At 44.1% G+C, this 12,750-nt stretch overlaps 1 protein-coding gene across 4 annotated transcripts in view; it reads left to right on the plus strand.

Annotated features, from left to right (window-relative positions):
* The window catches only part of Bbx (BBX high mobility group box domain containing), a 277,763-nt gene that overhangs the window by 109,260 nt on the left and 155,753 nt on the right, over positions 1-12,750 (plus strand). The window contains exon 4 of one of the 4 annotated variants that reach the window (XM_045146691.1): positions 4,678-4,794. The exons of the other annotated variants lie outside the window; for them this stretch is intronic. The gene's annotated coding sequence lies outside the window, so the exon portion shown is untranslated. The remainder of the gene's footprint in view (positions 1-4,677; positions 4,795-12,750) is intronic. 4 annotated transcript variants of the gene reach the window in all.

Raw genomic sequence — 12,750 nt, forward strand, 5'->3', positions numbered from 1 at the left:
AAGGTCCTAGATATTATTATAAACATTTGACCTGCAGGTTCTTGAGAGCCACGCAGATATGGAGGAACTCAAGTCCACTGTTGGTTAAGACTGTCAATGACTTTTCTCCCCAGCAGCCTGCATTGAACTTTCCAGCACCATTCTAACTAGCCAGCAAGGAAGAGGCACTTTTTTCTTCTCTTGAGCTTTTGGGTAATCTGGTAATCTTTTAGATTATACATGTTTGTTCTTGAATTTGAAAGACCCAAGATTAAACCTAACTCACTGGGTTAGAATTAAGAGTTTTGTGGGTGCTCAAGAGATAGCTAAGCAGTTAAAGGTGCTTTCCTGGATCACCTAACAAGCCCGGTTTGATTCCCCAGGACCCAGGTAAAGCCTGATGCTCAAAGTGGCACCTGTGTCTGGAGTTCATTTGCAGTGCCTGGAGGCCCTGGCATGCCCATTCTCTCTGTCTGTCTCTCTTCTATCCCCCTTTCTGCTTGCAAATAAACAAATAAAATACTAAGAAAAGAGTCTTGAGAAAAAAAAAGTTATCAACGAAGATGAGGAACATTATGATTTCAATATAAAATGTTTCTCACAGGCTTATGTGTTGAGAGCTTCAACCCTAGCTGGTGGTGTTACACTGAGAAATTCTGGAAACGTGAAACATTGCTCCAGATGAAGGAAGCGGGTCACTGAGGCAGGTTCCCTCAGGTCGCATCTCACCCTGGCCTCTGCCCTCCTCCCCGCTTGCTGGCTGCCCCAGGGAGCAGCTCCTTTTACCACTCACTCCCGCCCGGGGGCGCTCGGCCTCGCCAGTCCCAAAGCAATGGACACGCAGCCTGGAGTTGAATTTCTCCTATAAATTGGTTTTCTTTTCTTTCTTTTCTTTTCTTTTCTTTTTTTTTTTTTTTTTTGGTGTTTCAAGATAGGGTCTCGCTCTAGCCCAGTAAGTTGGTTTTCTTATGTATTAGTACAACAGTGAAAAGTCTAACACAAGATGTATAAGCTTACAAAGTTGAAATACACTTCATTTGTCAATTGGATGAAATATAGTTAGGTAAAAAATGGGACACTTTGGTGAAATAGCACCTGCAAGGTCTTTAAGAATGTCAGGTCAGCACAATGCTGTCTTCCAGACTCAAAGTCAGTGGCCTTGATATTCATGACCTCATAGTGGCTGAAGTTGCCTACACGGGGCCCGCATGCCGCACGACGGGGGGAGAAACGTGGCGGCATCACCTCCACGGGGCCTGCGTGCCGCACGACGGGGGGAGAAACGTGGCGGCATCAGAACAGAACAGATACACAGGGCCTTTGCAGAGTACTCTTTAATGACTTACAGGCCTGGTCTCTAGGAGACCAGAACTCTACTCTGATACTGTAGTTTTAATACCCTTTTCTTGGAACATGTTTCAAGTCAAGGCTTATCCAGGTGTCAATATGTCTCCCTAAAGGCACTGAAGTGGCTTTCTTTAAAATGTCATCAGCAGCGTGCTTCATAAATGCCTCACCCACAGACATTACCTTTATGTTGGCATTACAGAGGTGATTACTGGGTTCTCTGTCACTGCTGTCTCTTCTTTGACACCAGATGCAGTGGTACTTTATGTAACCCCTGGTCTTTAATGAAAATCCATTCAAAAGCTCGTCAGGGTAGTTGGACAATCTCTCTGTAGATTCGAGGCTAAGAAACAGCTTTGCCAATGCTTTTGTTTTCATCTGCAAGAGAATGTTGGTGAGGGCGTGCAAGACTGACGCTCGGTAGTGGCAGTGACATACGGGTGGTGGTGAGGGCGTGCAAGACTCGTGCTCAGTAGTGGCAGTGACATACGGGTGGTGGTGAGGGCGTGCAAGACTGACGCTCGGTAGTGATACTAACAATATGAACTCATATGAACAGAAACTGTACTTTTCAGTTACATTTTATGTGGCAGTTTCTGTCTATGTGCAGATATGGACCTGTGTATCTTTTTATATATATATATATATATATATATATATATATATATATGAATGAATGGCCTCTTGTTTTCCACAATTGCTCTTCGATATCTAGGTGTATGGACATACGTGTGTATAACTCCCTCTTGTTTTGCACAGTGACTCTTTGATAACCAGGTGCTCATGTTTCCTAGTTCATATCCTAGAGAATTAGAGCTCACAATATTTAAATAACTTATCTGAGTTTTTTGATAAATGAAAGTGCAGAGCTTGGATTCAAAGCCAGTTCTTTCTGACTTCCAGAACTGTTCTTTACACAGCCTGTGCTGCACCTGAGTTTTTTGAGCCTTGAGCCCTGATGTCCTGATGGTGATATTCACCCCAGGGTTGGTGGCACACTGCCCCATGACTCCCTTCTCCTGTCTGCCATCCTTGGAAGAATGCATTTGCTACCTTAATTGCTTATGCAAACGTATAGCCATTTGCTACTCTAAGTCGGGTCTTCATTGTTACACTGTTACAGCGACCTCCCAGCCTGCCCAATCAGGGACTGTGGAGTGCGCCCGTCCCCCTTAGGTATTTATTTCCACACTGTGCGTGGCCTGATGATCGGTAGGTCTGTTTCCCTCTGCGGTTGGGAAGCTCAGATACCCCAGCTAGGTTTGACCATTACCATCCTATGTTGTTATTTTTATTACATGTTCAGATGTTCCTTCATATTTAGTCACAGATATCATTTTTATTTCTGACATAACCATGTAGACACAGTGGTGTGACCCTGGTTTCAGTGAGAGCAGAAATACTGTTGCGGAAATGCATCGGCTCCTCATAAGATGCTTGTGACGACAGAAATTAGGAGGAACATTTCACTCTGCCAGACACACTGTCATCCAGGTGCTCGGGCAAAGTGCTGTGTAACAGCTGTTCTAACAGACATCCTGGATTAGTGCCGCCCCCCACACCGGCAACATGACAGTGAGTTTCCCCCTGGAAACTCTGAGGGTCGGGAAAATCTGGAATTCTACTTGAATTATGCATCAAGAGTAGGTTACATTTAGTATTTGTAGTAATAATTTCTGATATACTATAATAGAAAGTTATTCACCTATGTGTGTATAGTACCACTTTCCACAATTCCTCTGTAAAACTGTAAAGCCATAGAATTTTAACCAACTTAGAATTTGTATAGCTAGAAAATTTATACAGCCTTTAATGGAGAGGAATTATTTGGCCTTTCCAAATAAATTGCATAAACTGTATTAGGACATATTATATACTTTAAAATCAAAGGAAGGTTCTAGTACTTGAGTGGTCCATTCAAAGAAAGTATGAACCTTGGTCTCTTCTGCTTTGTGTTTGTGCTGCAAACTACACGTTAAAAGTTGACAGTCTTCTCACACTACTGAAAGGAGAACAAACATACATGTCATTAAATAATCTTATATATTATTCAAAACTGGTTAATTTTTTTTTTAATTAAAGCATGTAGTTAGTGAAATGTAGTTAGTCACTAGAGGGCAGAGCAGTACTGTTCTTTTGGCCATACCTGAACATTTTTGCTTTAAAAATAGCTGAATATGAAAACATGGATGTGCAACTGAGTAGAATTTTCCTTGTGTTCTTACTGTCTGGTTGTGGTGTGTAATCCAATAACAAGCCTTGCACTTTTATCAAAGGAGCTTTTCTGGAAATTACATTGATTGCTTCCAAAAGGGCACGATTATGTAGCAGACTATATCCCTCAAGAAGAAATACTCATGTTTATAAAAAGAGGTGCATTAAGTCATTTCTCCTCCAAGGAGCACCCTGAAACGGAATGCAGTGTAAGTGTAAGGTGAGATGCTGTGAGAAGTAAGGAACACTAAAACCAATCTCTTACCAAGACTGAACCCTCAGAATTCATGCAAACACAGCACAGCGTCTTGTTTCTCTCTTCAGCTGAAATGTGTTGGATCATTAAGACCTTGAAATTACAAATGTGTAAAAGCAAATCAATTACTGCTCTTTTAAACAATATACAAAGTAAAACTGGTGACTTCAATATTTTTTCTGTTCTAAATTTTCTGTCATTCTGATATATTTTTATTTGAGTTTATTTTTCTGATGCATTTAAAATATGCTGAGTAAGCTGCATGATTCATTGTCCCATAAGATAACAAATTCTAACCCGAATTATGTATCATGAATTTTATAATAAATGTGGGCTTATGTAATATTTATTTCTGATAGACATAACACAGGATTTTAGGAAATGTGCTGGATTGTGGAACCAGAATATTTGGGGCCCAGTTATTGCTTGTGACCTTGGGCAAATCATATTCCTTTTGTGACTTACACATTGTAAATGGAAAACAACCTTTCCTTATGGCTAGCAAGGTGTTCTTGAGGTGTGTGTGTGCGCGCACGTGTGCGTGTGCATGCGTGTGAATCTTCAAAGATGAACTCTCATGAACATTAATTTTAATGAAAAGAGATATGAGTTCAGAAAAACTTCAGCAATTACTTTTGAGTGCTCAATTATTCACAAGTTTAGTTTTATGAAGGCCCCTCTTACCGAGAAAACAGCACCGTAAACACGACTTCCAAACCCGCACCCGGCTAAAGCCGTTCTCTTGCTCTGTCCCTGGTACGCTGGCTGCTGCGGCCTGCACCTTCCATTTCTCAGCTCTCGCTTCCCTCGGCTTTGTCCTTGTTGTCTCCCTGTGTCTCTCCTGACTGTCTCTGGTCTCTCTCTGTGTTTTGTTGTCTCAGGCACCCTCAGGAGGACCCCAAGCCTCTAGCAGTACCTGGTCTCATCTCCAGCATGTTGTAGATGCGGAGGACTCACTGGGATATTGAGACAGACCAGAGGAGAATTGTTCCACTGTAGTAAGTCAACAAGCGTTTATAAAGTGGCTGCTGGTCACAGCACGGTCGGTGGTGCACGGAGGAGCTAAAGCCCCGAGGAAAACAACCCGCCTGGGCCTTCTGCCCGGGGGCTCCGTGCGCTGGTTGTGCACGCAAGTGCGAAGATCTGGGAGAGCGGGTCATTACCGAAGCGATTTGTTTGTGTGCTAACGGGGCTTCCGGTTAATGGAGCGTGTGGAGCCAGGTGCTATTAATCGGGTTGCTTGTATGAGTTTGAAATTGGCCTATGAAATATAATTGTAACAACGATGAGGAAAGAGGATAGAAGTAACTAGTTCAGCCTTTGCAAACCTGTTCACTGGACTGTCAGCGAATCACTGCTGGGAGGATGGGACGTTGAAAGGGAGCTTGCTAGGTTTCTGCCCATCAAAACCTAACTTTTCTTAAGCTTCTGGTGTTAGAGAAATGTACAGGCAAAATGTGTCCGTTGACAGTTTAAAGATTGATTGCACAGTTTAGGGTAAATTATGATCATGATGTGATAAGGAAGTACTATGGCATAAAATTAGCACAAACCATGAGAACATTTTAAATGTTTAAAATAAAGTAGTAAATTTTAGTATAAACAGGTCTTGGAAACAGCTCTCTTGGAAATTGTTTCTGAGAATGTATTTTCGCAGTCCCACCTAGCGCACGTCCACGTTTCCAGAGCTGGAGTTCGAAGTTTGCTGCAGATTTCCTCCCAATGCTGCCAGCTGTGCATGCTGGACCAGGGCTTGGCAACACAGTTTACCTCAGAGGTGGTATGAATTTAAAGAGATGCTTTTAAAGGTTCTGACTACATGCTTGGCTCTATTTGCCTGCAGACTCTTAAAAATAACTTTAACATTGTTTGCTAAATACTGTTATTTCTGATACTTTTTAAAAATAGAAGTAACTCTATGGTTCTTACGAGGTGCCTTCTTTACAAAGAATATTCCTAACCTGCAGCTGAAGAGCAGCGCGAACGGAGCGGACGTGCGGCTCAGCACCACCCGCGCAAGAGGCCCTGCGCCCACCACGGCGCCTCCGCAGCGAGTCTGCACGTGCCCGCGCCCGGGCCTCGCTCCGCTTAGAGTTCAGAAAAAATCCATGTTTTCCACATATTTACCCCCAATGTCAGTTTTACTTACATTTGAGTTCTATCTAAGTAACATGCTGTTTTTTCTTCCGCCACCCCCGTATTTTGCATCATGCTTGATGACCCCTCCCTACCCACACTTTTAGCTCATTTACGGTAATAATGGCTGTTGTATTTCATAGTGTGAAAGGACACCTGTTACTGTCTTTCAGTTTTCAATGGCTTTTTAGACTGTTCGTAATGTGTGTGTGTGTGTGTGTGCCTGCCTGAGGTCACCTGGGTTCAAGTCCCCAGATCTTCTATGTAGAGCGGTGCGTGCCATGCACGACTGTCTGTTGCCCCAGTGCAGGGAATTACCTGGGTCACAAACAATAGCAAGCTCCAGTGTCAGTACAGAAAGTCTGTGGCTCAGGTCAGAATGGGCAGAACTGTGGACTGGGACATATGAGGGGATGTTCTGACCATTGCAGGCGAGCGTTCCATCCCCCAGCCAAGCCACAGGCCAGCTCATGGGTGAGCAAGGGCACATGCAATGCACACACCACCCTCACCACATGCAAGAGAAAGGAGGAAAGGAGAGAGAGAAAGCCGTAGAGGAACAGGTACCGCATCCTGCATGCACCTTGTGTTAGGAGCTTGCTTATCTGGTGCTGTGGTAAAATACCTGGCAAGAAGCAACTTGTGGGAGGAAGGCTTATTTTTCTTCAGTTGGGGTCACTGTCCGTCACAGCAGAGGAGGCCTGGCAGCCAGACAGGACGCAGCTTGTTCTGAGGTAGAGAGTGTCGGGCACTGAGCTCAGCTCCTGTCTCCTTCTCAGTCAGTGCCCAGAATGATGCCACTCACAGGGTGGCACCTCTCACCTCAGTAACCCTCATCTAGAAGCTCCACGCAGACATGCCCAAAGATTTAACTCCCACGTGATTTTAGGTCACACCTCCTTCATGTGCATAGTATTCCTCTAGGATATAGGTTCAGAGTTACAACTGCTAGGCCAGAGGTGTCCCAAGCTCCAACTGCACAGCCTAATGATCTTCCTAGATTGTGTTGTACTTCATACCTGCATTAGCAATGTCGTTCTTTGAAACTGCTAGATGTCTGTTCAAGTATATTTGCCACATCTTTCTCTCGTGTAAGTATTATTGCTCTCTATGCCAGTGTTTTTTGTTTTCTCCTTTGAGACAGGGTTTCACTCTAGTGCAGGCTGACCTGGAACTGACTCTGTAGCTCAGGCTGGCCTCAGACCCTGCTGATGCTCTCAGCCCTGAGCTCTAGAGTTAAAGGCTTTTGCCACTATGCCTGGCCAAATGTTTAGAAACAGAATAATTTTAAGATTGCTGGAGTACTATCTTAGTAATAACCTTTATAACCCTCACTTTAAAGAAAGTTAGCATTACTTTTTTTCTCTCTCTCTGTATCCTAGCAGTCACATGTTTTCACAAACCCAGCCAGGTAGACATCCCAAACATCTGGTATGTTTGTTCACAGAGGGGTTCTCGTACAATAGATGAAAAATGTCAGTCGTTCCTAACTTCGAAAGACAGTTTATGCAGGATGGTACATACATCTCTTACTGATTGGTTTTTCACTGAACTCAAGTTCAGATGGAGAAGGAAGTCCGTCTGCAAGCTGCAGAGAAGGGAGCGGCCCGCGGTTTGCTTGCCGCGTCCCAGTTCTAAATCCGTCAGCATGTGGCTCGGTTGGTTTTGCCCTCCTCTCCCTCTCATTATATGATTATTGTTTTGTGACGTTCATTACTATTATAATGTCAGGATTTAATTCTAATCTCAGAAGTAGTTAGTCTGTGGTCCATAATCTTAGTTACCTCTTATCGAGCTGGTTGGTCTCTATCTGTATATCCATTTCCTGGGCTTTCCCCAGGAAAACTCCCAGGATTTCATCTGTGGCCTGGTACTTGACTAATAGATGATTATTGAATATGGAGAGCAAAGATGTAAATACAGAAAGACTCACATGCTGTTCCTCGGCTCGGCAGCAGTCACTTCCCTGCAGGCCCTGGGAACAATCTTGTGTATTGAACATAGTTTAATAGTGGGTGGTTTTGTTAAACAACAGCAAATCACATCTTCTTGAACTTCAGTCATTTGAAAAACGCAGCTGCTAAACCAGTGATCTGTAAGATCCTTTTGGCACCAATGTTTTGTATTCTATCTGCTAATAACCGAGCATCGTTGCTCTGTCTCTGGTTGCCGTCATCTGGGCCTGACCACCCTACTGACCCTGTTTGTCTCACGGCGCCTGCCAGCGACTGCCCTCAGGGTCACGACAGGCAGGGCGTGCGGTGAACTTCCCTTCCTCACTGTTAGCTAGGGTTGATGTGTTCTGTAGCAAGGAAGGCTATATTTGTCTTTTTTTTTTTTTTAAAGAAAGGATAATGAATGCTTCTGGCTTCCCAGTTTCTTTCTTGAGGTAGCTGAGCCATTGCTCCGAGAGAAAGCTCAGCTTCTCTTCTCCTGCCTCTGCCTGTTGTCCCGAACCCTGCAGCCGTGACGGGGACTCGCGCTATCGGTCATGACTAGTCCTGTGTCTTTGCTGACACGCGAGTTACCATTTGTGAGCTTTGTGTGTGTGTGTGCGTATGTGTGTGTGCGTGTACGTGTGTGTTTATGTGTGTGTGTGTGCGTACGTGTGTGTGTGTTTACATGTGTGTGTGCTCCTGTTGGGCTTCTCCTTGGAGCCAGTGAGGCGCGCTGCCCCTCGCTTCCTGCTCGGGCTCTGGGGGAAAGCGGGAGAGTGGCTGGCTGTCTCCGCGCTGCCTCACTCAGCTTCCCCTTGCTGCCGGGTCTGGTTCTTCAGATGCCACGTGACACAGTTCCGCCACTGTGAGAGGCTCTGCGCTTGGCCCAGAGGCAAGATGCCAGAGATCCGAGATCAGGCTGCAAGGGGCCGGGAGCCCAGCTACCTTAGCTGCTTTGATCACCCGGTAAGCCCAGTCCATCTCTCCTCACGGCCTGGCTCGCGCTGTCTGTGTGACCACTAGCCCATCAAGTAGCTTCTTTACTAAAGGCAGAAACTAACCTGATCTCCTCATATGTTACTAATCTGCTTTGGGAAAATCCCAATTAAGTTTGACAGAATTTACACTACAAGAGGAATAAGGCAGGTGAAGAATTGTGCATGTAAAAATGGAAAGGGAAATTTGTTTTAATTTTTATTTATTTTGTTTATTGCGTGATTTTTTTTATTGAGACATTCTATAGTTGTAAACAAAATCCCATGGTAATTGCCTCCCTCCCTCCACTTTCCCCTCTGAAACTCCACTCGCCATCATACCCCTCCCCCTCTCAATCAGTCTCTCTTTCATTTTGATGTCATGATCTTTTCCTCCTATTATGATGGTCTTGTGTAGGTAGTGTCAGGTGCTGTGAGGTCATGGATATCCAGACCATATTGTGTCTGGAGGAGCACATTGTATGGAATATGGAGTCCACCCTTTCCTTTGGCTGTTACATTCTTTCCGCCAACTCTTCTGCAATGGACCCTGAGCCATGGAAGGTGTGATTGACATATCTCAATGCTGAGCACTCCTCTGTCACTTCTTAGCACCATTGTACCTTTGGAGTCATCCCAAGGTCACTGCCATCTGAAAAGAGAGGTTCTCTAACCAAAACTGTGAGTAGCATTAATATACAGGTATGAACATTAAGAGAAGTACTTGCTGGGCAGTTTGATAAGCATAGTATATACTTTCAGCCAGACAGCAGCAGATGTTATACCTCTAGGACTCATGACTACCCCTGTTTTACGTTTTCAGTATCAGGAATGTATTCCCTTCCATGGAGTGGGCCTACAGTCAAATTAGAGGACAGTGGGTTTCCCCCATAACAGATGTGCCACTATTGCATCTGTTGGCTCATTTGGCCTGGCTGGTCAAATATAAGGCTTGAAGTGTCCACTGTTGAGTATTTCTCTCTCTCTCATTGAACTGCGGGCAGCATGACTTTTTCCAGTTTTCTGTCAGCTTGTCTACATGGAAGAGTTTTTCAGCTCAGCTCCAGAAGGATTTCTCAGTGACCTTACAACCCGAGTGTGTGGAGTCTTCAGCAATTGGGTCTTACCATCTATTACTGGTGGGAAAAAAGGCCTTGGCAATGAATGGCCTGTAATGTTTTGGGTGCATTAGGGACCTCCCTGGCCAGCAACTCATGGGAAGATATCCCATTCCTGCCACTGAAAATTTTCTAGTAACAATCTATGGCTCCTGAGTTTTCCATTGTCTGAAAAAGTAGGTTTCCATATGACTTATTTACATCCCCCTAGATTTTGATTAGCCCTTCCTCTACCTTTCCTTTACTTAGTCTCCTACCCTGACCTCACTTAGGCCTTTTCACCACCATTAATCTCTTTCTCTACTTACATATATACAACACCATCCTATTAAGTTCCCCCTCCCTCCCTTTCTATTCCCTTTATATCTCCTATCTGGCTTACTGGCCTATGCTACTGAGTTTTCTTCCTAAAATATTTTTAATACAATTCACTTAAATCTAAATTAAATTAAAGCTCACCATGTTTTTTAAATTTTAGTTTTGCTTATTTGAGAGAGAGAATGGGCACACCAGGTCCTCTAACAACTGCAGATGAATTCCAGACACATGTGCCACCATATGCATTTGGCTTACATGGGTCTGGGTAATCAAGCCTGGGTCCTCAGGCTTCATTGGCAAGTACCTCAGCATCTGAGCCATCTTTCTAGCTCCAGTTATGCTTTTAATAAAAATAATTGTGTATTTTAAAACTATGTTAGTGATGAGCTGGAGAGATGGCTCCACAGTTAAGGTGCTTGCCTGCAAAGCCTAATGACCCAGGTTCAGTTCCCCATTACCCACATAAAGGTAGTTATGCAAAGTGGCACACACATCTTGAGTTCTTTTGCAGAGGCTAGAGGCCCTGGGGTGCCCATTCTCTCCTTCGCTCCCTGTCTTTCCTCGTAAATACATAGAAAAAAAAAAGAAAATAAATAAAAATAAAGGGACAACATATGTTCTTTATTTAAAAAAGGCATAACTTAACCTCCCACCTGCAGCCTCCATGCCCTGAATACAACTGAGATTCTCTAGACTATGTACAACTGTAGGGAGAGGCCAGACCTCCGGGACAGGTCGTTCACCCTTACCTAAAAATTAAAACATACCATGACACGTGTTGAGAGACAATGTCATGTTATCTCATGAAGAACATAACTTTTGGGGCTGTAGAAATGGCTTAGCAGTTAAGCGCTTGCCTGTGAAGCCTAAGGACCCCGGTTCGAGGCTTGATTCCCCAGGACCCACATTAGCCAGATGCACAAGGGGCTGCACAGGTCTGGAGTTCGTTTGCACTGGCTGGAGGCCCTGGCGCACCCATTCTCTCTCTCTCTCTCTCTCTCTCTCTCTCTCTCTCTCTCTCTCTGTTACTCTCAAATAAATAAATCAAAATGAACCAAAAAAATTTTAAAAAGAACATAACTTTTTTCCTCCTCAGGAATACAAGAAATCTGCTTGTATGTTTATAAGGCGAAAATGGGAGGATTTACATGACTTAAAGTTGTAGGGATAGGGAGCCAGTTGTGGTGGTGCACACATTTAATCCCGGCACTCAGGAGTCAAAGGAAAGAGGATTTCTGTGAGTTCAAGGCCAGCCTGGCACTACAGAGTGAGGTCTAGTCAGCCTGGGCTAAGTTGGTAATGAATATGTACAAGTAAGCTCAAATTTGATCTTTGTGTAATTCAAACAATTATATCAATGGTAGATCTATCTGCTTAATTAAAAGCATTCTGTTAAAATAGTTCCAAAAATTCTCATTCAAATTTAAGTGTTGCTAGAAGAACAATATCCATTTTGCCTAAGATAGGTTCATATGTGAATAAGAAAGTAGTAAAATAGATCTGTAATTTTGAGGAAATCAATCTGTTTTACTGAATTTCCCATTGCTATCATTCATTATGTTACCTGCTCAATCCATATTTCTCAAAGGTTGGCTAGGTTTTATTAAATCAAAAATGTGTGTATTGAGACAAATAGAACACAGTAGAGCAGACCCCTTAAACTAGGTCATTGTTTTGAGAAGTTGGTATGTCCTAGGATACTTACCTGCACATCATTGTGCTATTAAGATCACTAAGTAGGGTTTTCTGTGTATGTCCCATTGATTCCTCCAAGTTTTTTCCGGAAGGGTTATGTTTCTTCTTACTCACCCAGTGAGCACTTACCTCCTGACTCTGCACACCCAGTGCTCTGTCTCACTGTCCTTGCGTTACAGTTTGGTTTGAGTGTAGAAGAATCTTGACTGTTTTTTTTTTCATCCTTTAATAATACTCGCTGTTATTTGCAGAGCTCCTACAGATGTATTTGTTCTGCCTAGATAGATGGCTGTGCTCCTCCTGTGAGCCCTGGGCTGCCCAGTGACCTCGGGGGCTTATGTTTGCATCACTTCATAACCTGCGGCAGGTTAGTGAGTGCAAGGGACACCTCTGAGCTGAGCCCCGGGCGCCAGGGCGAAGTCCTCGCTGACTGCAGATCTCAGGGCCTGGGCAGGTGTGGCCTGAGCTCGCTGAAGAGCGCTGCCTGGTCGTATGGTCTTCTGTGACTGAAGCCCTTTGAGAAACCTTTTCTTCTGCTTCTGTTAGGATTGATTCTAGCTGCCTCTTTTTTCTTCGGTTTGTCAAAGTATGTCACAGAGCTGGTTGATTTGCTGACACTTGCTTTTGAGTGGTCTCCAGGACAGCTTCCATGCGCAGGTGCCCGCTCCACGCCCAGCACTTGCACAGGGTGGGGAATGATGAGCCGTCTTTCTCTGTTTTGCTCCTGTGGGGACTTCACACACTAATGGGATGCCCATAAAGCCAGATGTGCAAAG

Source organism: Jaculus jaculus, chromosome 4 (genome assembly GCF_020740685.1).
Source record: "Jaculus jaculus isolate mJacJac1 chromosome 4, mJacJac1.mat.Y.cur, whole genome shotgun sequence".
Lineage (NCBI taxonomy): Eukaryota > Metazoa > Chordata > Mammalia > Rodentia > Dipodidae > Jaculus > Jaculus jaculus.